Below are 27237 nucleotides of genomic sequence, written 5' to 3' on the forward strand. Positions count from 1 at the left end.
AGGTCACGAACAGAACAGATCAAGGAGTCAAGGTGGGGGGAGGAAGACTGAAGAATATAAAAATAAATGAAAGAGAAAGAGGAAGTAGAGGTATTTGATGGTCCAAATGATACCAAATCTACCTGTTGAGACAGGCCATTTGAGGAAATTCTAGGTGTATTCTTGATTACCTACAGGGAATACTGTGTACTTTTTGATGATGGACTGTACCTGCATGTTCTTTCAGATATTGTGAGGGCATAAAGAAGGGCTACACATTTGTACATTCAGTAAATATTAACTAGATGCAATGTTAGACAGTGTGGCCATACAGTCATTAAAAATATTTTTGATGGGGCTGGTCTGGTGGTGTAGTGGTTAAGTTTGCACGCTCCGCTTCAGCACCCAGTGTTCACAGGTTTGGGTCCCAGGAGCGGACCTACATGCCGCTCATCAAGCCATGCTGTGGTGGCATCCCACATACAAAATAGGGGAAGATTGGCACAGATGTTAGCTCAAGGCCAATCTTCCTCACCAAAAAAAATATATATTTTTTTGAATTTCAACCTCAAAAAACTAATAGCCTGGAACTGTGCTATACATTAGCCACTAGCTCATGTGACTATTTAAAATTAAATTAATTAAAATAAAATAAAACTAATAATTCAGTTTCTTCATCATACTATGTGACTATATCAAGGGCTCAACAGTCACATGTGGTTAATGACTTCTGTTATCACAGCTCAGATTGTAGAACATTTCCATCATTGCAGAAAGTTTTATTGAGCATCAGTGGACTAGAAGACAATACAGGAATGAAATTTAAAATTGCGGTTATAATTAATACATTGAAATAGAAACTTAAAACATTTTGGGAGTAGAGTAACAGTCTCAGGAGAATTTAATTATTCTGTGGCTAGCGTGAGCATGTAAAAATAATGTTTAAAAAGAAATCTCCCTTAAGAAAATTATGTTTAAGATATAACTCTAAAAATTACTCCGTTGTATAAGATTAGAGGATAAAGATTAAAGGAAAGTGGTACAATCACCACTGTCAGAGAAAACAGAACATGTGATTCTATAGATTTGGAATCAGCAAAGTAAGTTTAAGAGTAGCAAGAAATATTCTCAATCATGTTGGGTAATAAGACTATCAAACTTCAAGCATTTTAAAGTTTACCTGGAAAGGACTAGAATGACTCTAAAGATTTTTAAGTAAGGTAGTGTCATATACAGTACTACATTTTTAGAGGTATCTCTGGCAGGAGAGAATAATTGGAGAGATAGGCAAAAGGTAGACTCTGGAGATTGTGTAGAAGTGAATTTCTCTGATCCATTTGAAACATAATGCCCATTTGGTCAAAGATGATGAAAACTGCAGGTGTAGGAATAATTAATACTCCCAGCAATTATTGAAAATTTGGATTTGAGAGGTGAGGGAGCAGGGTGGATTGCCCAGCTGATCAGTAGACTCTAGAGTGTTTTAAGACACTAAGTTTTAGAGTGGCTTGTTATACAGCAAAAATTAACTGATACGGTAATATAGAAATAGGGAACAATTGAATGAAGACTAGTTTTTTGGTGAGAAGATAAAGATAATTATTTAAATGCCTAAATCCTAAACTTGAAATTTCTATGGGACACTGAAATGAATATGTCTTGTAACTAGTTGGATGTAAGTGCTGTAGCTGGGTAGAAAGGTCTATGACTGAAATATACATTCGAGAGAGAGCTGTATGCAGAAACTAATTGAAACCCTGGAAGGAGAATGAGGTTTCCTACGGAGAAAATGTAGCATGAGAAGTGAGGCATCGAAGAAAAAGTCCTGAACAAGTAACACTTAGTAGAAACTATGCTATATTCCCTGGGAGGTCAATATACTTTAGAAAACAGGCTTACTTGAAGGAACTCTGTTCCCATGGAAATAGTCATATACCTCAAATCTTTATCAAATGAAGAAAGGAAGGCTGAGGGCACAAGAAAGAAAAAGAGAGAAGACTCAATTGAATATTTTTATTCTTCAGAAAAAGTCTTATCAATGTCAAATTTATAGAATACCATTCAACTAATGCTAATGTTGCTAATTTCTGCTCTTAAAAATAATAAAAAGATTGTGACAAAAATATAACTGCAATTTTTCAAGGGGAAGAAATCAACAGCTTTTATTTTAGCTTTGAATATTTTTTAATTTCCCTCTGATTCTCTTGACCTCTTTTAGCTATCAGAAATTCACTCACCGATGATTAATTTAACAGAAAGAAACCCATGATCTCTGCTTTAATATTTCTTAAGCACACTTTCACTCTGCTTCTTTGTGAGCTGGAAAACTTTAAAGGTGACTCTTTTGCTGATATTTACTTTAAAAAATAAAACTATTAAATGTCGATATAGCACAGTAAAAAAAAAGATGAAGTATTATCAGTTAAATTCTTAAATAGTCTTAATAACTAGAACTCTCAAAAATGTGTGCTATGAAAAGGAGGAATATCAAATGTATGTATTTTATTCATTTATATAGAAATTTAAGTTTTATAGAAAATAGTCTACATAGCTGCACACATTTTGTTTCTAGAAATTCAATAGGTCTGCAGTACTATGGAATCCACTTTAAATACAGAAAAAAAGTAAATATAAGGCAAACAATTTTGTGTCAGTTATGTAAAAATAAGCTTCAGAAAACCAGGAATACCACCAAAATTCTTTTGAGAATAAAGTATAGTATAAATGAAAAGTAATAATTAAATAAATCAATTAATTCAAGGTACTGGATTTACTACTAAGTAGTGCCCTGTGCCAGACACAGAGCATATGCTAAGAGCCTAAAAATGATGATTTTTTTGCTTTATAACTCTTCACTGAGGCACACAATTGACAAATTGTGTCTATACTCAAATTTTAAATTCAGTTTAAATTTCAACTCTTTCAAGTTTAGGAAAGACAACAAAGTATACATCCTAGTTTCAATCAACTGCACTGTCTTCACATTTGGCAATGCCTCTGGTATTACTGTCTAGAAGCCCAGCCTCCCCCAGATCTAACTATTAGAATCTCACTCATTCCTCAATGTCCAGCTCAAATTCTCCTTGCTTTGTGAGGCTTTCATTAATCTTCCCTAGCATCATCATTACTTCCTCTCTATTCCATTGGACATTTTATTAAGAACTAAATTTTAAATTGTATTTGTTTGTTTATTTGCTAAATATCAATAGAAAGACTATACTGGACAAGTTTCTGGACATAAAGGTGAGTTCAGCTCCATATAAATACACACTCCAGGATCATATAAAGGCTCCTGCTATGACAGTTACATACACAAACTATGTAAGACATAGAAGAGAGAACAGCTAACTTCCAGGACTCAAGTCAGAAGTTGTTTAAGATGGTTGCATGAAGGAAATAGCAAATGAATTAACACTTCAAATATGCATAAGAGCTTTTTATAAATTTACAATGCAAATGGTGAAAATCAAGATTTAAGGGTGTTTGAGCTTAAGAAACACAATGTACAAAAACACTGTCTGTTAAGATATCTTAGCACATTTAATACAAATTAAAACAACCTAACCTATAGATATGAGCTACTATATTATTGCATGAATTTTTATTTGGATATTCAATTACTTGATCAAGGTTAAATTATTATTTTGAAATAATGCTGAACTTAATTTAATAGTATATTACTTAGGATTTTTATATGCTCCTTTTAAAGAAATATTGAACTATACTTTTAACTGGGATAAGAGATGGAATTTTGCAAGATGTTTATATTAATGTCAAGGTAAATTTTTAATACATCAGAATGCAAATGTTCGCATATAATTGGATATTTTATGTTTTCCCCTCAGTCTGTGCATTTGCATTCAAATTGCTTGCCTTTTAGCAAATATAACAATTAACACTGGAATAACTGATGATGTTGATGTTGGTTTGCAACCTCTTCAGGAGCTTCCTGAGTGTAATCTGAAACCGGCTCCTGTACTTGGAGGGCAGGGAGAGACCCAAGCAAGAGGCTGACCACTCCAGATTGGTACATGGCAGGTTTAGTAAGCAAGGAAATTTGCTTACAAGGCTTGTTATGGGCAGCCGCAAGACTAGTAAGGCTCCTCATCTGCCCATCAGAATCTTAAAAATTCATACGTAGTCCTTAACGGGGTTCAGTCACGTACCCAATGCAGATCGTCTCAACACCACATTTCTATCTCAAGGCTGTTTCCTTTCGGGTAACTTCTGCGAGCAGGGAAGGCAAGCAGAATACACATTCCAAAGGCAGGGGAGGCAATGGGGAGCCTCCAATTGCCCAGGTGCAGCTTGTGGGTCAATGGGCAGTCACATGTTGATCACCTCCTCAAGCAGTTGACGGTTAAATTTTGAATAAAATTTAAAATTCTTGGGGAATTTACTATTGAGGATGATGAAAAATGGATATTGATTGTGCATGTGTGAAATGTGACGGTGAAGGAGAAGGCTTAGTAGTGCTGGCTAAAGAGGTTTTATGTATTATGGACAAATAAATAAATACCTGAGAGTAATTATTTAATAGAAAATTGCATAAATAAAATATCAGTTACACACTTAAAACACACACTCCCTTATTCTTTAACTGTGAGCTTTATAAAAATTTCAAAATAGTTTGATGTGAATATCTAAACTGACATCTTGTTAGCAGAACTATATAAAATTTATTCTATCTAGTTGTATAAACGATACAATTTACAAATAATAAAGTTTGCATAATGGACATAATGGGTTCTAACATTAATTTCCAAATAATTTAAGGAAGGAACACGGGAACAAGGGAAGAATTTTTATCAGATCTAGATACAATTCTAAAAGCTTTGTTTTTGTGCCATACTTGACACAATGTTACTTTTGCATCTTTCAGGGAAATTATTGTTTTAGTCTTTTCTTCTTATTATCTCAAATTAGAATCTTTAAGAACAGAGCTTTTATCAGTTGATTTATATGGAAGTCTCCTCTTCAATCTATTATGTTCTTGCAGAACACTCCCCAGGGGTGAGCATGGCCTCAGTTCTCCTTAGGTCTCTTCTGCAGGCTCTAGTCTTTACCTAAACTCTCTTTACTTTGAAACTTGGCTTTAGAATGTGGTGAAATGTGGAATATTTCAAAGATTTTCTAAGTTACTTTCTGCTTAGAGTCTCTTCTAAAAACGGATTCAAATACACAAAAAAGGAGGCATTACAATACATCCTGAGACTGCCATTAAAAAAAATCCCTCCCTCAGAAAAAGCTCAGGAGAATTAATATTTAATAACTTTTTACACAATATCAGATAAAATTATAATTTCATATAATAAGAATTTCTTTAGTTCCTTTTTTGTTTTAAGGGAAACGTGTAAGAGGAATTTTCCAATATTCTCTCACACCTCCATGTCATGAACGTCTGACTGATTTTCAACTAAGCAATATCCCAGAAACAAGCGTCGTGGTTCCGTGGGTACAGGATGGAGCAAAAGAAGCATGTCTCTGACCAGGAGCAAAATTCAAGAACAATTTCTACCCTCATGGGTAGCTTAGCCTGCCCTGATCAGAGTAGAGATTTTGTACACTCTTTTTTTTTAATTAAAAAAAGTAGTTGAAGACTTATGAACAAGAATTAGTCTGATCTTGGCTCTTTACAAGTCAATGATAATTGGTGATAAATTACTTTGTAGTCTGCCGTCCAAATGAAGAAGCTGTGACGAGAAATATTTGTCTTAAGCATATTCGAAGTACAAGGGCAATGAGCTTGCTTTCTTTATATTTTGGTCATTTTCTACCTTAGTTATCAATTCCATACCTTCATTGTCTACTCTGCTTTTATTCTGTTTGCCCATCATTTTCTCTTTTCTTCATCAAGTTTGTATCTCATAACCCATACTTCCTCGGCCTCTCCCTACATCTGACTTTCTTTCTCAGTTGTTCCAATTTTTCCACAATTGTTCTCTTCTGCACTGTTTTAAATTACATTGTACATTTTCTTCTGACCTGTGAATACTATAGCATTAAAATTATTTGTAAAGCTTTTTGTATTGTTTAAGATGTTAAATTCTTTTTAATATTTTGAATCACGAGGAATCAAAATATTTTTGTTTATTTGTTTATTATCAATTTTTTGTGTGTGAGGAAGATTAGCCCTGAGCCAACATCTGTTGCCAATCCTCCTCTTTTTGCTGAGGAAGATTGGCGCTGGGCTAACATCCATGCCCATCTTCCTCTACTTTATATGGGACGCCGCCACAGTATGGCTTGATAAGCGGTGCCTCGGTCCATGCACAGGATCTGAACCCACGAATTGCAGGCCGCTGAAGCAGAATGCGTGAACTTAACTGCTATGCCACCAGAACAGCCCAATTATTATTATCAATTTCGAAAAGTATTAATCACAAAATTGCTTTTCCATATGAAGGGCAATAGTGTGTGGTGCTAAGACAATTTTTTTTGCTGATTTGGAATCCTCTCATGGAATAGCCAGTACTTGATGTAGAATGGTTGACATCATACCAGGTTCTTCCAGTTCTTTCAGGAGCTCAGTAAGTCCTTTGAATTATTGGAGGGAGTATTTATTTCCCTGAGAAACATCTTTCAAGACAAAGAGAAGAATTTCAGGATCTCAGTAAAACTACTGAAATGAAACATATGATGGTGATCCCAGTATGGAAATGTCAAACTTGTCACAGAACGAAGAGAGGGTTCTACTCATGCTGACCAAGCCATAGAAGGAGAAGCTATCACTAACATACAAGTGATTTGGTTCAAGATGAACATAACAGGCACCAGATCTAATGTAGTCCCATATATTGTAGGTCCTAAGTTTTAATATACAGGCTGCTGTTCAGGGATGCTGGTTCATTAATTGGACAAGATTGAGTCTCTTTTATCACATTAACTGTAGTAATTATTGCAATGATACTTACTACAACAGGTAAACCACAAACTCCCAGTCACTTAATACAATACCTTGCTCTTGTAAAGTGTGAAACAGGTGGGGCATGGTCAGTGAGTGGGTGGCTCTCCAGTAAGCAGTGATTAAACCCACAGGAAACTTATATTTGGTGGTTTCTCCATCTTCTGCATATGGCTTCCATGTTCATCAAGCTGGTTTGCAACAAGATCCAGAAAAGAAAAGAGCAGAGAATCAAGTTTTGGATGTGGGCCCACATCATTTTGTTAGATCTCAGGCACAGATGACTAAAGTTAACTGCAAAAGCAACCAGGTAATTTAGTCTAGCTGAATACCTAAAAAGAAGGGAAAGTAGGCCCGGTGAGCAGCTAGTTATTCTGTGCCACAAAATTGTAACTGAATAAGAATGTTGTAAGTGGAGAGAGAAAACTTATTGAACCCACACTCTTGGAAGGGCTATTTTTTTCCATAAAAGATTTAGAAATAATTACTCATATAAATTATATGGATTAATGACATTAGACACATTTCATAAGATTAAGTAAAATTGGCCATTAAATTGAGCAGTGAGAACTTTAGGCAAGCAGCCAGCTAGCCAATCAGTTAATTCAACTTTTAAACATGGTGTGTTTGGAAAGAAGTATTCAATACTGATGTGTAGCCTCTGAGGAAATGCTTCTTTGAAGACATTAACACTTTACATAAAAGCCAGTGTGTGTGCATGTGAGGGAGGTATGGGGGGCTGTGGGAGATTGGGGCAGGAATAAAGAAATAAAGGAATACATTTAGTTCAAAATAGTGATCTGGATGCATTTTAGAATGTCTACAAAATATTTTTGAATATGAAATTATATAATTAATTTTATTTCATGCTTATCTTATTGCTGTAATTGTCTAATTATTTCTCCAATGATAGAGAGAAATCATGGAGTTGGGATTTGTGGGTGAATATTATTGCCTCATAACACTGGCTAATGAAACATAGAGTAAACACTAAAGCTGGATAAATGCATAAAAACGTCATTGTAGGCAGAATGCTTCCTCCTTCCCCTTCACCCTTACCAGGGAACTTGTCCCTGGAATCTGTGAGTAGGTTATGGGACATGATGGAAAGAATTTTGCAGATATAATTAAGGTTTTGGACCTTAAAATAAGGAAACTATCCTGAATTTTCTGGTTGGGCCTAATCTATTCATTTGAGCCCTTAAAAGCCAATAATTTTCTCAGCTTACAGTTCAGAAAAAATGTGACAGCAGGGAAAGTCAGAGAGATTCAAAGATTGAGAAGGACTCCACCCTCCTTTGCCACATGGAAAACGCTAGAAGGAATTGGGGCAGTCTTTATGAACAAGGACTTTTCCCTTGCTGACAGCCAGCAAGAAAATGGGGACCACACAAAAAATGCAAAGAAGTGAATTCAGCCAACAAATAAAATGAGTTTGAAAGCAAATTCTTTCCTAGAGCCTCTAGAACATGATGCAGCCCTGTCCACCTTGATTTCTGCCTTGTGAAATTCTGTATAGACACCAAGCTGAGCCAAGCTGTACTCGGGCTTCTAATCTGCAGAATGTGAGATAATAAATTTGCGTTGTTTTCATTCACAAAGTTTGTGATAATTTGTTATGGCAGCAATACAAAACTAAGGCAATTATGAAATAAAGACAGACATAGTGAGGAAGATGGGTCCTATCTCAGTTATTGGAAAAGATTCCAAACATCCAATGATGGCATACAAAGACCAGAAACACTGCTTATACAGTTCAGTAAAAATTTAGGTGGATATTTATAGCAATATAACTTCAAACAAATTTATTTGTAGATAAGAATATTGTTTCACTTTTCATATGATTTAAAATTTTTAAAAAAAGAAAAGGCAAGGAAAATTTTGTATTGTATTCCTTCATATACTTTCTCAACAGTGAAAATCTAGTTCATTATTCTAAACCAATTCAAATGGCACAGTGTGGTGGAAGCTCGTTCTAGCCTTTTCATTCAAAATAGTTGATTTCTCTGTTCCCAAAACATTTCATTTACAGCTCTTTTCTAGAATTCACAATCATATGTTTCCATTATTTTTTATGTATGTGAATATCCCTCCCACTAGGTAGTGAACCTAATGTCAAATAAATATATCTCTTCTCTCTTAATTCAATTTTATTTAAGATTTTTTGTTGTTATTATTACAAATATTTCTGTGTCCCCTTAAAGTGTTGTTATTACTTTTAAAGTTTACTGAATTATTATCGGATAATGTGACCTTTACAATGGAAAATTGTTGTATGAAACTTTCTGACATAGATTTAAAAATAAATACATAAACAAATAAATAAATTTAATTCAACTCTGTACTTTAGAATATATAAATTATCCTTTCTTCTTTGAGAATTCTGGTATAAAGTTGGCACTTCGCTTTTTTCCTGACAGTCATACAGTAACAAGAACAAGAAAGAAAAAAATTATTATTATGAGACTCAAAGTGACTTTAAATTCCAATTGTCATATTTAAGAGGAAAGAAAGAATGAAAAAATTAAAAACAGTAAACAGTGGAAATCAGAGAGAGCTATATGTAAGATGAAGCTTAGAAGACGTCAGAGCTTGTCCTCAGAGACATCCTAAAACGAATACTACTTGATGGTTAGGAGTACAGCCCGAGATGCAAAATCTAAATGCCTTATTTGGAGCAGCAGGAATGGAAAGATGCATTAATTGCAGAAGCTCCCTGGTCTTGTTTCTGAACACCAGTGGGACAGATCTAAGTGAAGGTTAGCACGGGCAAATCATAATTCCCAGAAGCTGCTTGCCTTTGTGGCAATGGGGCCAAAATGAGTCTTCAAACTGTAAATACTCTCCAGTTGAATATTACTCTTAGGAGGAACAAATTCATGTCCAATTGAACTTACACACAATTCCATCTGTGAAAAACTCATGTTTCAAAGATAAAGATGGAAACAGACTCATGATGTATAAAAATATCGTAAAATAAAGATGTGAAATACAAAAACCCAGTGAAAATGAGTAACACTCCAGAAAAATATATGTGTGTATATCTGTGTATACATATCTATTACTCTCTCTCTCTCTCTTTGTCTCTATACATCTATGTATATTTCTCTGTTTTTCTCTATTTATCTATCTATCCATAGTGCAGATAAAATTCTGGATCAAAATATCCGTGAGCTAAAATGACAACAACGGGATGGATCGATTGTATATCTATAATTTTAGACAGACACTATATGAAACAATGCAGAAGCAAGTTGATGTTGCCATAAATTATCTACCCTCCAGTAAATGGACTTCACTTTAATGTTATCTGTAATTCTGGCTTTATTATTTAAAGAAGCTCTTTAATTCTGACATATGATTTGAGAGAATAATTCTATTTTTATTGTATTTCTGTTTTGAACTAAATGAGCTACATAAATTCCTCTAATAAAAGCAAAGACATTTTTGAAATGCTTGTATCATATCTACAGAAATTTGTTTAACATTGTTATATTCTTTCATTATTGATTTTCTTAACATCTTGACATAATGAGGAAATTCAAAAATACAATTGATAAAACTATAAATCTGAGATAGTCTAACACTGCTGTGAAGTATTTTGACAAGCCTTCCTTCCTCCCACTCCTGAAAAAAGCATAAAAGTGTATTAAAACTAAAATAACTATGGCTAATACCCATTAGTTTCAACCTAGTTTCACATAGTATTTAGAAGTTGTCCCAGTTACATCCATCAAAACACAAACCCTGCTAGGACAGGGAAGTTTGGTCCCTAAGGGAGCTTTCTTATAATTGCAGACCCATCAGATTTTTAAGTTGTATGGAAAGTCAATATGGAATCTCCAGGGAAGCTAGTTCTTTCCCAACTTTTCTGTTTCTCTATTACTATGTTCACCTCATTTCAACTCTCATTCAAATTTTAACAACTGCAAGAGTAGGCTTATTTCAGAGCCTCTTGACATATATTTTTACCTGGTAGAAGATTCCAATACCCTTAGGGACCATATCAAAAATGCCCCACTTAAAAAGAATTTGCTGAAGTGTATTTATGAACTTAGTCTCTATGCATTCAGCAGTACAAGCCTATAATTTTCCTCAAATGAAGCTTGGCCTTTGCACATCGTTACGCTTTGCATCAAAGTCATATGCAATTATAAAAATGCATGAACAAAAATCAGCATGCTTTAGGCAGCTGTTCTGATCACAGAGGTCAAAAAATGCCAAGACTATTTCTTCCATGGCCTGCCTTCAGTCAGAGCTGTATTAACACCGCCCAAGAAAGATGATTTTCTCTTTAAAAAAACTCTCTATTCTCTATAGAAAGATGTGGAAAACACTTAATATCCTAACATAATTTTCTCATAATGTTAAGAAAAAATGGATATTTGAGTAAGAAAATGTGGTTGCTGATTATACATTTGGATCAGAAAAGCCATTGAGAATGCATAGCAGGAGATAATAATTACTAAAGAAGGGGCAAATTAGGTTTACTATCCTGCAAAAGCAGGTAACTAGTATGTGGCAAATTATAATCCATGAATATTTAATTCCCCTTAGTTATTTCTCTCCTAAGAGAAATATATCAAGAGGGTATATCAAGAAACGACTCTTCTAAAAATGCAAATTCCTCCCTTGAATGCTTAACTCCTTTGTTAATCTGATGAGCAGTTCTTTTTTCAGTCTTCTGCTATTATTGGGGGAAAAAAAAGAAAAAAGAAAAAAAATCCTGTTGAAATCAAACTGAATTTCAATTATAATAGTCTTTAGCAATCAAAACTTCTGCAGATATTTGGTAATATTTTTATAATAAAACTGAAAAATAATTACTTCAGTTGAGAAACTGTATTAAAATTTCAGATTGCCTATAGAAAAAAAATCATGAGATTTTGTAGAATGTTATAATGTTATTTCTATGATAAATTTATAGAAGTTACATATTTTTTGCCCTTCTATCTTAAAATTAACTATGGTAATCATAATTATACTTTGTTATTTTATATTTTTTAATTTTTGTGATGAAATCTTACTGTGTATAGATCTAGTCTCTGAATTAGGGTCACTTAAAGATTTATGGAGACATTTCTTTATGCATATGATACAAAACAAGACAAGACTGATCATAAACAAAGCAAGACTCATGATAAAGATGCTATTTTATTCTTTTAAAGATCTTTTAAAGATCTCCTCTACATAGACAGAAAAAAAGAAAAAATGTTACCTCACAAAGGGCATGATCTGCTCCCCACAAGACAAAAACCAATCGTCAAGAAACAAGATGATGGCAGAGAAAGGGCGTTTTATTACAGCTTGCTAGCAAGAGGGAAGATGGCCGACTAACGTCCAAAAGAATCATCTTAAGACAGCACAAAATCTTACAGCAATTATGTAGGCTGGTGGGTTATAGGGGAGGGGCTTATGAATGTTGACCCTCAGGTGTTACACACAGGGAGTCGCCACACCAGATCTTTCAGTTTTCACTGGTGATGGCTGTCAGCATAGACTCTCTGTTCAGGGGTCATCACATTCCTAAGGAGCTTAAAAGAACAAAGTTATCATCTTATTGCAGCTGGGAGGTACATGCACAAACAGGGGTTGTAAAATCTACAGAGCAGTTAGATCTCCTGGAGTGTGCATATCCAGCTGAGTTAGTTAGTCAGAGGTCATTCAAAGTGCAATAGGGTTTCTTTTCTACAGTACGGCTTCCCTTATATAAACCTTGTCTTGAGCCAGTATCAAAAACACTTCCCTGAAGTAAAATGCCAAGGTCCAGAACTAACCAACGGAAATATATACAATAGCAGTAACCACATTTCCTCCTAGAGAATTCAGAACAAAGTGCTACATTTTGTGTTCATATCTAACCCATTTATCAATGCATTCAAATTATCTTAACAAATGTCCACAGTGTATAACAAATTTTGATAGGTTTCATGGGGATCTTTGTGAGAATGAAAACTACAGTCCACGTCCAAGGGCCTAATACAACGATTGAAACCCAATGGATGCGAAATAAAAATATGAAAAAACTAAATGGATGTGCCTATTAATATTCTTCTATCTTCTCTCAAATGTCTACTTACCATGTTTTTGTTTTTACTTTAAAAATGGGTCAAAACAGCCATTTCGCCAGTCCCTGTTCATTATGGACCATTACCATGGTTTATTCTGTTCTGTTTAGATTTCTTTTAAACTTTACTTATTTTTGACAAGCATGCATTCTTCCATCATTTACACATGCCTATTAAAAACCTAAATTTCTTAGTGTTTCCTCTGGGTACAAACTGCTTAAAAATTCCTCCATATTTTTTGTAGAAATGTATATGCATTTGTATAAATGAAGATATGTTTAATAAAAAACAAAGTCCATGCTGACCTTCTGCAAATATCCTATTTGTCCCTCCATTCTCTTTCTTTTTTTTTTTATTAAAGATTTTATTTATTTATTTATTTTCCCCCAAAGCCCCAGTAGATAGTTGTATGTTATAGCTGCACATCCTTCTAGTTGCTGTATGTGGGACGCGACCTCAGCACGGCCGGAGAAGCGGTGCGTCGGTGCGCGCCCAGGATCCGAACCCGGGCCGCCAGCAGCGGAGCGCACGCACTTAACCGCTAAGCCACCGGACCGGCCCTCCATTCTCTTTCTTAATCTGTCATTCTGAATTTATTCATTGAATGTCCAGAGTGTAAAAGTAAAGATGTAATCTGGCAAATAGCAAGAGAGTGGTGTAAAAGAGGTATAAGCACATTTTTTTCTCCAGAGTTAGGATAGAATATGTGTGCCTGGGTTGTGGAATTTTTGTTATGAGATGATACTTTCATGAGAACAAAAGAAAACAAGTAAAAATAAAACAAATAAACTGGAAGTTTTCAAAGATGCCTGCGAGGAATGGTGACAGTCTGAATCAAAATTTCCCGTCACCTTAAAAAAAAAGTTAAAAAATGAAGACAAAATTAAACTAAACACATATTTTCACTATAATTGGAAGGAAAGATTGTCAAAAACATAATTATTGCACTGTGAAGAGAAAATGAGAGAAAGAAAGAGAGAAGAAAAATTAAAGGTCTTGCCAAAAAATGAAAAAATCAAAAGAACATAAAACATCAAAAGTTGCCCCATATCTCCCCCACCATTCTTATTCCCCCCTAAAATAGACATTTAGTAAAGAAATCTAATTTATTAAATTGACAGAAGAGTATTTTCACCACGAAATTATACTCAAACAAGAATTTGTAGATAGGATAAAATATTAGAAATCAAAACATAAAATAAAACAAACAGGAAAAGGAATTGACCAAATAAAAGAAGAAGTAAAATTAGAAATGATTGCATTTATGAAAGAAATAGAAGACAAAAAGGAAATCACATAAAAGATGAAGAGTTGGTTACAAGATGCCCAAAGAAGAGTACATTAGAACAAAAACTTAACAAGGGATATCGTAGGAAAGCAGGAAAACAACTAAAAGATTCAAACTGAGAAAAGGAAATTTTAAAAACTCTTAGATGAAAGAGGAAAGATAACTGAAATTACTAGCTTTCAAAAATAACAACAATCAAAACCATATATCTCAGTACATAATTGAATTATTTAGAAAAATGATCCAATATAAATTTGTTTATAAAAATAAAACTATTTGAACTAAGTTCCCATCTCAATAAGCTAAGAAAATAATAAAAGCAATCAACCAAGAAAGCAGAAAGAAGGGAAATATGAAGATAAAATAGAAATGAATGATGTAGAGAATACACACTTCATAAAACATAATTAATGAATCAATATTCTGCATTTTTTAAAGTGATTAAATACATTAAACACCTTGTTAGTTTAATCAAGATGAAGAAAGGAAAAGTACAATTAACAAAATAAAATGTAACAAGGGGAAATAACTCTTGAAATAAGATTTTTCTAATTAAAAAAATATTTTTCAGATATCATAAAACCTAGATAAAATGATTAATATCCTAGGGAAACTGAGTTTATTTTATTAGAAATGCAAAGTTCAGACAGACAAATACTTGTAGTGGAAATGGAGAACATTTTTAAGAAACTATCTCACAAAAAACACCAAGCCAAATGATTTTAAAATGGAATTCAAGAAGCTGTCAAATTTTTCCAGAGCTGTGAAGATTAATTTTATGTGTCAACTTGACTTGGCCATAGGGTGCTGAGATATTTAGTCAATTGTTCTGGATTTCTCTATGAGGATATTTTAAGATGAGATTAACAGTTAAATGGGTAGACAGAGTAAAGCAGGTTGCCCTCCCTAAAGTGGGAGGGCCTCATCCAGTCAGTTGAAGGCCTGAGTATAACAAAAGGGCTGACCCTTCCCTAAGCAAGAGGATTTTTCCCACCTGACAGCCTTCGAACGAGAACATCAGCATTTTTCCTTCTGAAACATCAGCTCTTACTTGGTCTGGAGCCTGTTGGCCTTGGGACTGGATATATATCATTGGCTGTCCTGATTCTCAGGCCTTCAGACTCAGAATGGAATTACGCCATCAGCCCTCCTGGGTCTCTAGCTTGCCGTCTCATCCTGCTGATCTTGGGACTTGTCAGCCTCCATAATCATGTTAACCAATTTTTATAATAAATGTCTTTCTCTGTATGTATATATCTTATCAGTTCTTTTACTCTGGAGAAACTTAAGTAATACAAGAATGTAGAAAACTGAGGGAAAAGCCTCAAAGATGATTTTTATGAACCAAGTATAATCTTCGTATCTAACTCATAAAATTAGTACAACAAAAAAGGTAAATTACACAATATTATTACTTATGAATTAAAGGAAAAGCATTAAATAAAATTTTAGCAAACCAAAGACAACAACATCAAGATGCAATAACAAGGAATAGAGTATGAAAATGAACACTGTAATAGGTTATAACCAATGGAATGTAATAATAACCCACAAGTCCATATTGACAAAAATAAGCAAACAAGCATACAAGTAAATCATCATTAGAGTAGAATGCTAAGAAATTTATAATAAATGATAGATTGAGAAAAACCACCATTTGGCAACCATCGCAATAATAATTTAGGCCAGATTCATCAATAAACACTAAAACTATTGAGTGAAAGTTTGAAGAGTGACGTGATATTTACATAGTGTCAAAGTATCTCCCGGAAAGGGGCTTATTAATTACAAAAGATAAAATAGTAACTTTACAGGGAGATCACTTGGCAGAAACCACCTTAAATAATAGAAGCTAAGAGTATCTGGATGGGCAATAAGGAACAGTATATTACTCCTGATAGGACACGTAGAAAAAAATAGCACAACTTCTATAGTATTATTGCTAAAAATACATCATATGATTCTCACCAGAAGGAAATGTTCAATTTTTCCAATTGAGGAGCGTTCGTCAAAACAAATGTTCTGCACTCTTCAAAAATGTCAAGATCATGAAAGACAAAGACAGACTGAGGAAATATTCCAAATTAAAAATGACTAAAGCGACATGACAACTACATGCAACCTGTGACTTGGATTGAATGTTAAACCAGAAACAAATATTGTTTTTATCTAAAAAGGACAGACATGGGTCCGGCCCGGTGGCGTAGCAGTTAAGTGCGCACTCTTAGCTTCTGCAGCCAGGGGTTCGCAGGTTCGGATCCCAGGTGCACACTGATGCACTGCTTGTCTAGCCATGCTGGGGCGGTGTCCCATATAAAGTAGAGGAAGATGGGCACGGATGTTAGCCCAGGTCCAGTCTTCTTCAGCAAAAAGAGGAGGATTGGCGACGAATGTTAGCTCAGGACTAGTCTTCCTCAAAAAAATAAAAATAAAAAAAATTAAAAAAAGAACAACAGACATTATTGAGACAATAGAGAAAATGTTAATAAGACCTATAGATCAGAAAATAGTACTAATTTTTTGATAATTTCCTAATTTTGATCACTTGCTTGTGGTTCTATAAGAGAATACCCTTGTATTTAAGGAACACATATTGAAGTATTTAGATATAAAGTTACATCATATATGCAACTTACTCTCAAATAGCTCAAAAAATAATAATATAAGGGCCAGCCCTGTCACATAGTGGTGAAGTCTGGTGCTCCACTTCAGCAGCCTGGGTTCCTCAGTCCAGATCCCAGGCGTGGACCTATACCATTGTCAAGCCATGCAGTGGGGGCGACCCACATGCAAAATAGAGGAGGATTAGCACAGCTATTAGCTCAGCGCTAATCTTCCTCAAGCAAAGAAAAGAGGAAGATTGGCAACAGATGTTAGCTCAGAGCAAATCTTCCCCACCCCCCAAAAAATGACAATAATAATAACAATAATATATACAAGAAATGATAAAGCAAACATAATAAAATGCTAGCACATCAGGAATCAGTATGAAGGAGATATAGGGGATCTGTACATTGTGTTTGAAATTTTTTTGAAAATTTGAAATTATTTCAAAATAAAATGTTTAAAAATAGAGATTCTCTTTTAGTAGAATTCGATTTTCAATATCTATTAGAAAAGTTGACTAAAATATTACGATTTATATCTTTCTGATGTGGTATTCCTGTTAGAGTAGCTCACATTTCAGAGGATATGAAGTGATTAACATTGAAACATTGGATTTACAAGGAATAAGAAGAGATGCTATTTTAATATAGAAATTTCATAACATCTATGATGGTTGAAAATAGTGACAACAGCCCAAGTGTAATAGACTTTTCTTGCAAAAAAAGAAAGCTATGTAAACCCCACAATTAGAATTTAGCAGAGTCCCCTTGAAGTTTAATATGAAAATGGAGATATCAAATATGTGTGCTATCCCAGGACTTTTCACTACTGAGATTTTGTTTCTTCTTTGTGACAAGCATAGAGTGCAAAATGCAAAAAGACAACACAAAGCAACAGTCTAGATTTTGTTATAATCCCACTGGAATATTAGACCAAAATTGTGTAAAGGGCTACCAAGGAAGACAGGACTTTAGAACAAACATCTCAGGTGAAAGTGAACACCAATATTCTGCACCTGACTTCCTTTTGAGTGATTTGGTGTTTCTAATGTGCACATATCCAGTTGCCAACCAAAAAAAAAAAAAAAGAAAAAAGAAAGAAAGAAGAAAGTAGACACTAAGAAGCTAAAAAAACAATCTAAGCAGCATTATTTTTAAAGGTTAAAAAAAATGGGACAACCCAAATATCCATCAAGAGTAGAATGGATAAATAAAATATTGTGCATCTATGTAGTAGAGTATTAAACAGCAACAAAGTAGAACAAAATACTTGCAATAACAGTGATGGGTATCATAGACCAATTGTTGAGTGAAAAAGGCCAGACATAATGGGAAAATGTGGAATGTACCCTTTATAGACTGTTTGTAAACAGACTAAATGAACTAATGGTGATAGAAATCAGAATAATCTGTACCACTGCAGTGTGTATAATACCTGTGATGGGACACAAGCCAGGTAGAGGGCTTCTGAAGTGTTGGTAGTGTTTTATATCTTTATCTGGGTGGTGTTCTATGGGCATGTTTACTTTGTAAAAATTAATTGAGCTGTATACTTAAAATTTGTTATTTTTTATATGTTGTTATATTTCAATAGAAATGTTAAAAATGAATCAAACTACTATTTCCTATACAGAGTCCTGTAAAAAGCAAACTTTATTGTTAATTCAATTAATGAGGACTCTGTGATTAAGATACACTTTTTGCAGTATTATCTGTGAAATAAATGATATTTGATTAGTAATGAAGATATAACATCCAAAAGTAGCCATTCCATTGACATAGTAGAGAACAAGAGAAAAGATAAATGATTGAAAAAGTGATTCTTGAGAGAGTCAATGTACTTAGATAGACCTGTCAAGTTATGTTTTATTTTAAGTGAGAAGGACTGGGATAAAGAACAAAATCAAAATATAGCCTGTGACATAATGTGCTTCCACAGACCAGATACACTCAGCCTTAACTTGGATTTTGACATGTCCACAGTTTTACAAACTTTCATTGAGCATATATGAACATCCTACCTCTCCCTAATATTGCTTGGTAAAGGGGCAATTTCAAATATCAAACGATAGCAGCCAGGCACCAACCAATCAGAATGGATGCCAGCCATAATCAACAGATATATCTCCACAGAAGTGTCCTGGCTACTTATCAGCCAGGCCAGATGTCTAGGTAGTATGCTTGCAAAAGTAAATATTGGTCATGTAATTCGAATCTAAAGATCACTAATATTACAACAGGAACCTGAGGAATTATGAATTATTTGTGCAAAACAAAAAGAAAACAAATCATTAGTGCTTCCATATATGTGTCATATTTAAGCAACATTCAAAGATTATAATCTAAACATATATTATCTCAAATTAACATTGCCATAATAAATGACTAAAATAAGGCTTTCCATTTATTTAACGCCATATGCGTTCCCCTTTGTAGATTTTTGTTTTAAATGTTTCTATTCGCTCAAAACAGTTGCAATGTTCTGCAATAAAATATATTCAAGCACTGAATGCTTGAATGCTTAGCTGCTCTCCACAAATATTTGAAAGCTCCAGTTCAAAGATTTCCATATGGGTGAATTTTTTTAAATTAAAGATGAGGCTTATAGCAAAATAATATTAAAACAAGTTATGACTATAAATCGCTAAAATTCTATAAAATAAAAAAATTAAACCCATGTTCCTCAAAGTGTGACACAAATGTGCTGTGCATGATGACTTTATAAAGTGATTTGATGTACTATAAAGAGTAAAAATAGCAATAAATATAATTCTACCTTAACGATTCTGACAACAATCTGATATGCTAGCTATTGTAAATATTCAGCAATTAACTGACAATAATCTAGTTTTCAGCATCTTAGAATTTTGAAGAATCTTGCAGAATTCTTTAGATGGCCTGAGTCCTACTAAAAAATCATTACAAGGAAGTTTGATCTGATTTATTGTTTTTCTTTTGATAAATTTCTATGAAGCCAACATACAAAAGCAGAAACATTTCATAAGCTATACACCACAGTGATGTTGACAGAACTAGAGTCAATAAGATATCCCAATATGGAAATATGTCAGACTAGTCATTCTTCCTTTTTTTTATACTTGGCAACAACTAAGTTCAAAGAAATAAGTATGGAGATAGGGTGTACAAGGTTGCAAAGAATAAAATTCCCTGATTTTAACTACTGTGCAAAATAATTGAAGATATAAGTATTCAACATAAGATAAAATAAAGGTAACTAACAAAAAACTGCTTTCTAAAAAATGTTTTTGAGGCTTTATTGACTATATATCCCGCATCTATTAATTCATATAAATCAAATTTATTAAGGACTTACCAGGTACTGTACACCAGAGAGATGAATACTTCAGACTTTAAGATTATTGAAAAACCAAGAAAATATCTGGTCATTATCATAGCTTTTGAAAGCAAATTCAAAAACAATTGATACTGCATTGCTGAAAGTAATCATATGATGGTAAGACAGTCTTATAAGGGTATATACTATCGTCTTATTTTACCAAAGCAGGAATGCACAAAAGTGAGTTAAGAGGTTAAGAACCTAAAAAAAAGAAAAAAATATTGTTAGCTAGCTTGATATTCTAGTCATTCATTCAGGTATTTAACCAATATATATTTATCACTTCATATTAGCCAGCCATTGAGTTGGATATGGCAGATTGACCAATTAAAGAAACATGGCAGTTCTTCCTTTCCAGAATTTGCATTGTAGTGTGAAAGATAGACATGAATTGGGTTGTATGGGGCAATAATCCAGGGGTGGAGATTTCAACCAATATAGGATAATCTTTCTTTGTGTTCTAATAGGTCAATGTGTAAGGGGATGCCCAGCTTCTCCCAAGAAGGCCCGTTCTTTCTTTCTTTTCATGTTTGTTTCTTTGACTATCCTCTACTATGTGTGCAGTTCAGATGCACTCACATCTGGGAGAGCCCCCTCCACTGTTATTTGTCATTGTCACCTCTCGTCTCTGCTCCGAAAGCCTGAGATGGCTCTGTTTAAAGAAATGTGGCAAAAGTTCATTCTCTGTCTCAGGTTGGACAGTTATGGATTGGTGTTAATTACTAAAGAGCCATGAGATCCAAGATTCATATGTTTATTTAATGTAAAAGAGAGAAAATTAGAAATTTTACCTTACTTTGTTTCTAGATCAAAAGATTCCTTTAGACCATGAGAAAAGGTTGCATAGTGCTTAAGCCTAGACCAAAATGGATTCCATTGAGATCTGGGGCTGACTTTCATCCATTGTAGTATGATTTACATCTATGTTAGTTTCTGACTACAGTATGACTGCTGTAACTAGTTTAACTAATATTTTATGCTAGTCCTAGTTATTCTAATGAGTTTGCTGATTTGAAGTATATTTCAGCATATTATAGTCCCTCTGTCTAATGATAAAGCAAATGTATAAATGGAATAAATTGATAGATAGATGATGGACAGATATATGGGCAGATATTTTAATTAAATCATAATATATTGTTCATAAGAATCAAGGATTTTTCAGAAAGATCAAGCAAGAGAAAAAAGCTAAATTCACCTTTTTGCTTCCATTTCTCACTTTTTGAAGAGTAAAAACTTTTTTTAATGTGGTTCAATGCCAGAACTGTGATTAGAAAATAAAAGGAGCGAAAATAAAGTAAGAAAATTAAGTCTCTGAGGAACAGAATGGCAAAGATCTTTGATAATTAGATCCTAAAGCCTTTCCTAGTGGCCAGTTCAAATCCAGCAGATTTTAGCAGAGGCCAAAAGTGCTTGATCTGATGGCCGTTCAATACAATTCATGAAACAAAGACAAAGGAGTGGCACTCTCTTGGGTCGTCGGCGATCACATCTTCAAATCTACAATAGCAATCGGCAAACTCATTATCTAGCTCTAAAAAAGTTGGCAAGTGTTAAAATAGAAAAAGAGAGTGACCTATTGGATGTAGTACAGAAGGAGATTGTTAGGCAAGTATTAGTTATACTGTTCTTCTCTTTCTTTTCCCGCAAGATAAATTTGGCTTACTAAATTTGAAACTAAACTGTATTTTGGGGTCCATAATGTAACAAAGAAAATGCTACCTACCTCATCTCCCTAAGGATAATGTCTCTATTAATTAAAACACTTATTCTCAACCTAATAGTTTATTGTTAGAAATACTGTTAATATTATTTCAGTCAAGATGTTGTTCAAGTTCATGCTTTGAAGCTTTCCTTTGGCTCTGAACACAGAGCAATGAGAGATAAAATATAACAATGAGAGACAAATTATAACAAAAAATAATTAAAAATCATAGCTTTAAACAAGAACAAAAGAAGAAGAAAAAGAAAAAAAAAAAAAGAATAAAAATCAAAGCGGCAAGCCCAGCTGAAGAAATATATCCTATTGACTCAGAAGCAGCCAGGGCACTGGGAATTTGGCTCATACGGGTAGTGAGATGAAAGGTGTTCTGTGTCTGTTACTTACTAGGGTTTTGATTTGATATCGTCACTGCTTTTGTAAGGAAGTTAATAAAAAAAGCTGCTACAGAACATTGGTGCTGAGCCTTATATATGAAGAGAAGCAAGAGAACACAGGTACAAATCAGGGGCCAAGATGTGAGCCAAGATTTGGTTACTTTATCTTTGATTTCCTTAATATAATTGTTGGGCAGACATTCTGAGATGCCATTATAAGACCTAATACTGGATAGGGCCCCAAAGGTGCCAGGTACAAGGAAATGCCAAACGATCAGTTGGAAAGTCCAAGATTCCAGAAACAATAAGTGAGAGACAAAGTGGGAGAGAGAGAGAGAAGGAGAGAGAGAGAGATGCAAAAATTCCAAAACTCGTGAAGAAAATTGACCCTAAGAAGTGTATCCAATAAATTCAAAACCTAGGAATCAAAGTTAGTGTTCTCGAAATTAAGATGATAAAGTAATCTGAAGAGATTTGAATATAAGTGTAACAAGATAAACAGCAAAAAGTCAAATAATAGAGTGCATTCATAAAACAAAGTGGTTTAAAAATAAAAAACTGAGGGCCCTGCCCAGTGGCTTGGTGGTTAAGTTCACGCACTCCACTGTGGTGGCCCAGGTTCGCAGGTTCGGATCCTGGGCGCGGGCTGATGCACCACTCATCAAGCCATGCTGTGGTGGCATCCCACATACAAAATAGAGGGAGATGGGCAGAGATGTTAGCTCAGAGCCAATCTTCCTCAGCAAAAAGAGGAAGATTGGCAACACATGTCATAAATGAAGGATAACTTTATAGAAGCAGGGAGGATTGGTAGCCCAAACTCTAGTTTAAAAAGACAAAGACATAAAAAAATAACTAATTAGAAATACACACATGGCTGGCTGGGAACCAGCACTGCCACAAAGTGTGTTGAATATTTAGCTCAGTAGTGTGTATGTGTGTGTGTGTGTTCTGGGGGAGAGGGTCTGTGGGGTGAGAGGGGGCAGTGGTATTCCAATAAGAAAAAAAGAGCAGTCAATAGTTTACTGTTAAGTGTCATTTTTCCATCTAATATTTAGTAAATCTGTTTACATAATAATCACTCACCATTGCAAAGATTTTAAGAAAGTGAAAGCAAGAAAAAATCTAACAGCAATTTTAGATCTAAAAAATACAAATGCTTGGCATAATAGTAACATCAGTGCATCCCCAAATTACTGTGACAAGTAAAATTTAAAAGAAAATACACTGCTGGGCTATTTGGTCTCTTTGATAAGATGACGATTTAATAAAGATTTCGAAAACACCAGAAGTGTTTGTCTTATATGAAAGATGTACTTTCATTATACATTCCAATTGAAAAACAAATGGAGAAAAGAAGGCATTTTGAAACCAATGGGTTGGATATATTTATAAATGATAACACAATGAAGATTCAAAATAAGCAAAAAATGAAGTGTGAGAAGAGAGAGATAGAAAGGGAAATGAGAATTGCAGGAAATAATGAAAACATTCTGTCTTGAAACATTGTTTAGTGTAGTAATAATTAGCTGAGCAACAAAATATTTTGTAAATGTGCTAGTTTGCACTTAGAAATGGAGAAACATATCATTTCAAATAGATGTTTTTCTTGTCATTTAACAGAAAGAAAATAGTACCCCTTTTAACTAGGAGCTCATTCATTTCATTTAATGATAGTTAATCATGATAATGGCAGCGGCTGATGTAACCACTCTTGATTAGTTCAGGCTTGTTTTTGTGTATATTTAAAGCAAAAGACAGCTTTTTCCAGAAACTTCAATTCTTTCTGCTGTATTTCTTCTCCTAACTTAAAATGTAACATTTAACACACATGTTCATTCTACATATCTACATGTCAAAGCATACAGCCTTACAAGGTGTTAAGTATATTTTTCAAGTCAAAAAGACTTAGCTATTAGTGAATTCTAAAATCTCATAAAAAGTCTACTTCCTGTACCAACATATACCCAGATGCTTCTAACCTCCAACCACATGCAGACAGACAGATGAGAGAAGAGAGAGGCAGAGGGAGAGGGAGAGGTAGAAGGGAAGATATAACCTTCAGGTGATATGAAAAATATTGTCTCTAATTAGATGTGTTCTATATGGCGATTGCCTTTCCTAATATTTTTTTTATCATTCAAAACAAAAACAAGAGTGTATCATCAATTTGCTAGCTTAAAGAGAAAATTACAAAAATCTAGAAATGATCACATAATTTAAAAAATAAACGCCAATAACCAGTAGCAGCAACATAATGATCCAGTAAAACTATTTCCATAGGTACGAATAGAGAGCAGTATTGACTTTTAAAAATTGGAATTTATTTATGATTCCAGCAGATTTTTGGACTGTTATTTGCATAGTTACTTTCCCAAATTGTGTCCTCATGAAAGTCATCAGAAACTTGATATGCCCTGTAATTAATAAAATGGACTTTATATGTTTTATCTATTCATTCATGATTTGGAATATGGGCGAAGAAACTAAGATCATTCCCCTATTCAGACAGACATACTCTGTAAATGTTTTATTTCTATGGACTTAATTCTCACTGTAAGAAAAATAATTTAATATCTGTATTTAATTTTTATTCTACAATTATTTTTTCCCTCTCTACCCCACTTCCAATGAGAAACTTAGATGAACAGGCTTGCCTTGGGAAGTCTTCTAACTAAAGTAAGAATGACTGAATCTAGAGTAACAAAGATTTCCATTTGACCTCTGTAATAAGTATTAGAAATGTACCACGTGAAGATATTTGCTGTGATGCTGAAATCTGTGGCACTGATATTTCAATACCATTAGGGTCACCCATGGTCTACAGGTTCCAGCAGAGCTTCCAGACTAAGACAGACTAGGAAGAAGGACCCAGCCATCTACTTCTGAAAAAACTGACAATGAAAACCCTATGAAGAGCAGCTGAGCATGTCTGATATAGCTCCAGGAGGAGAGAGGATGGAGGAAAAAGACCAGGCAAGGTTCCACTCTGCTGTACATAGGGTCGCTAGGAGTCGGAATTGACTCTATGGCACTAACAACAACCTGAAGATATAATGTGTGGCAAGTGAAAATATAAATATACAAGTTATGTGTACCCAGAGGTAAATGTTTAATTTATAAAGTCATTTATTGATATTTTTCATATTTTCTTTGATCATCATCTTCAAAAGGACTTCTTTATTCTTACATTAATTCTGTCTTTAAAACCTCTGGGAGTGCCAGAACTCTAGAATAACTAGGATATTCTTCTTATACACTTCATGTATGATTAGAGTTGAAAGAATTTAAAAAGTGTTTGAAAGAAAAATGTGGTTAAATGCTAGGATACCACTTTTCATTCTTAGACACATGTGTAAACACATCTCTGAAAATTTTCTCTTTATTTCCATTCTCTTCCCTTCAAATTATTCAGCAAATATTTTACTTTGGTTTTCAACCATGCAGTTAACTATTTAAGTAAGATATATCTGGAAAACAAAGTACTCTGTCTATTAAATAAAATACTAGACAGAGTTTTTCTGTAGGGTGAGTTCCAAAGGATAGAATGTGATATATTGCCATTACATAATTTCCAAATGATTTTGACAGTAATAATGACACTCAACACATTCTTAACTAGAGGCAAAGCAAAAAGTAGTTTCCATATACTTAAAAAACATTCAAAATATATTTTCTCTTATTTTGTAATTCCCAATGTATTTAAAATTTTCCTATCAGCTCACAAAGTATAATTTAAAACGATTATACTTCTATTCTTTGTTTCTTATTTTGTTACAAATATATCATGTTTTTGGTATCTGTGACTTTGTGCTCTGGTGACAAATATTCTTTTATATCTACAATATATATATTTTTACAACAGATATCACATCTACAGTTAAGAAGTTTAAAATAAGAGTGGCAAAAAAGCGTGAATAACATGTAATAGTCATTCACATATACAATTAATTCAAGAGTGAATTAAATATAGAAAAGGGATCAGTATTGAACTGACAATACCTGAGAATTATGTGGATAATATATGAAATATGCTTGAAACAATTGTCATTCACCAAGTGATATAAAGAAAAGACGATATCTAATTTGACATTGAGTAGCAAAGTTGTTTCATAAAGAATGAAGAGTTAAGATAAAACTGAGACATGAAGAGGAAAGAATTAGAACAAACAAAAAGATTTAGAACACAAAAAGGTAAGCTTGAAAATATAGGTTGTGTTTGAATGAGGGCTAAGAGTCTGCACGGGAATGGAGCCAAAAGGTGAACGGCTTTGAAGGCCACAGTCAGATGCTAGTATCTGATCCAGGGGGCATTGGGAAAGTACTAAAAAGCCTGAGTAAATGAATACATGGTTAGAGCTGCCAGAGTTGAAAGGGGTTTAGATGTAGAACAGAGAACACTGTGGATTGGTCGTGTTTGAATTGATCAGGAGCAGGAGTCAGAATTTAGCAGTGGAAATAAAATGAGTAAATTAGAGCAAAAATGAGAATACAACAAAAAAACAAGGTTAAGAGAAATCCTGGATAACACATCCTAGGACATAGAAAAGAAGAAAGGATATCAGAACTTCAGTTACATTCCTTTCAGCACATGCATGTGTGTTACCACCTATACTAGTTGTCTAAGACAGAATGCTACAGGGTAGAAATATGTGAGTTTTCCATGTCATGCCTAACTTTGTTACCAAATTCTTTCTGTTAATAATTCTTTCAATTTAGGCAGATTAATTAATTTCTATCAATCTGAATTTCCTTATCTGTTAAATGTGAGTGATATTATAATTCATATTACGTTTCTCAATATGCTGCAGGATAGAACTGTGAAATCAAACTTAATATCTTTTTGCCAATTGAAAAATGATATTACAAATATTAGCAATTGTTATAAAAGATCTTAAATTCTTCTAGTTTAGACAAAATCAGGAGTTTGTATGTAC

The sequence above is a fragment of the Ceratotherium simum genome, chromosome 8, assembly GCF_057802395.1.
Source record: "Ceratotherium simum simum isolate JZ-2026a chromosome 8, ASM5780239v1, whole genome shotgun sequence".
Taxonomy (NCBI): Eukaryota; Metazoa; Chordata; class Mammalia; order Perissodactyla; family Rhinocerotidae; genus Ceratotherium; species Ceratotherium simum.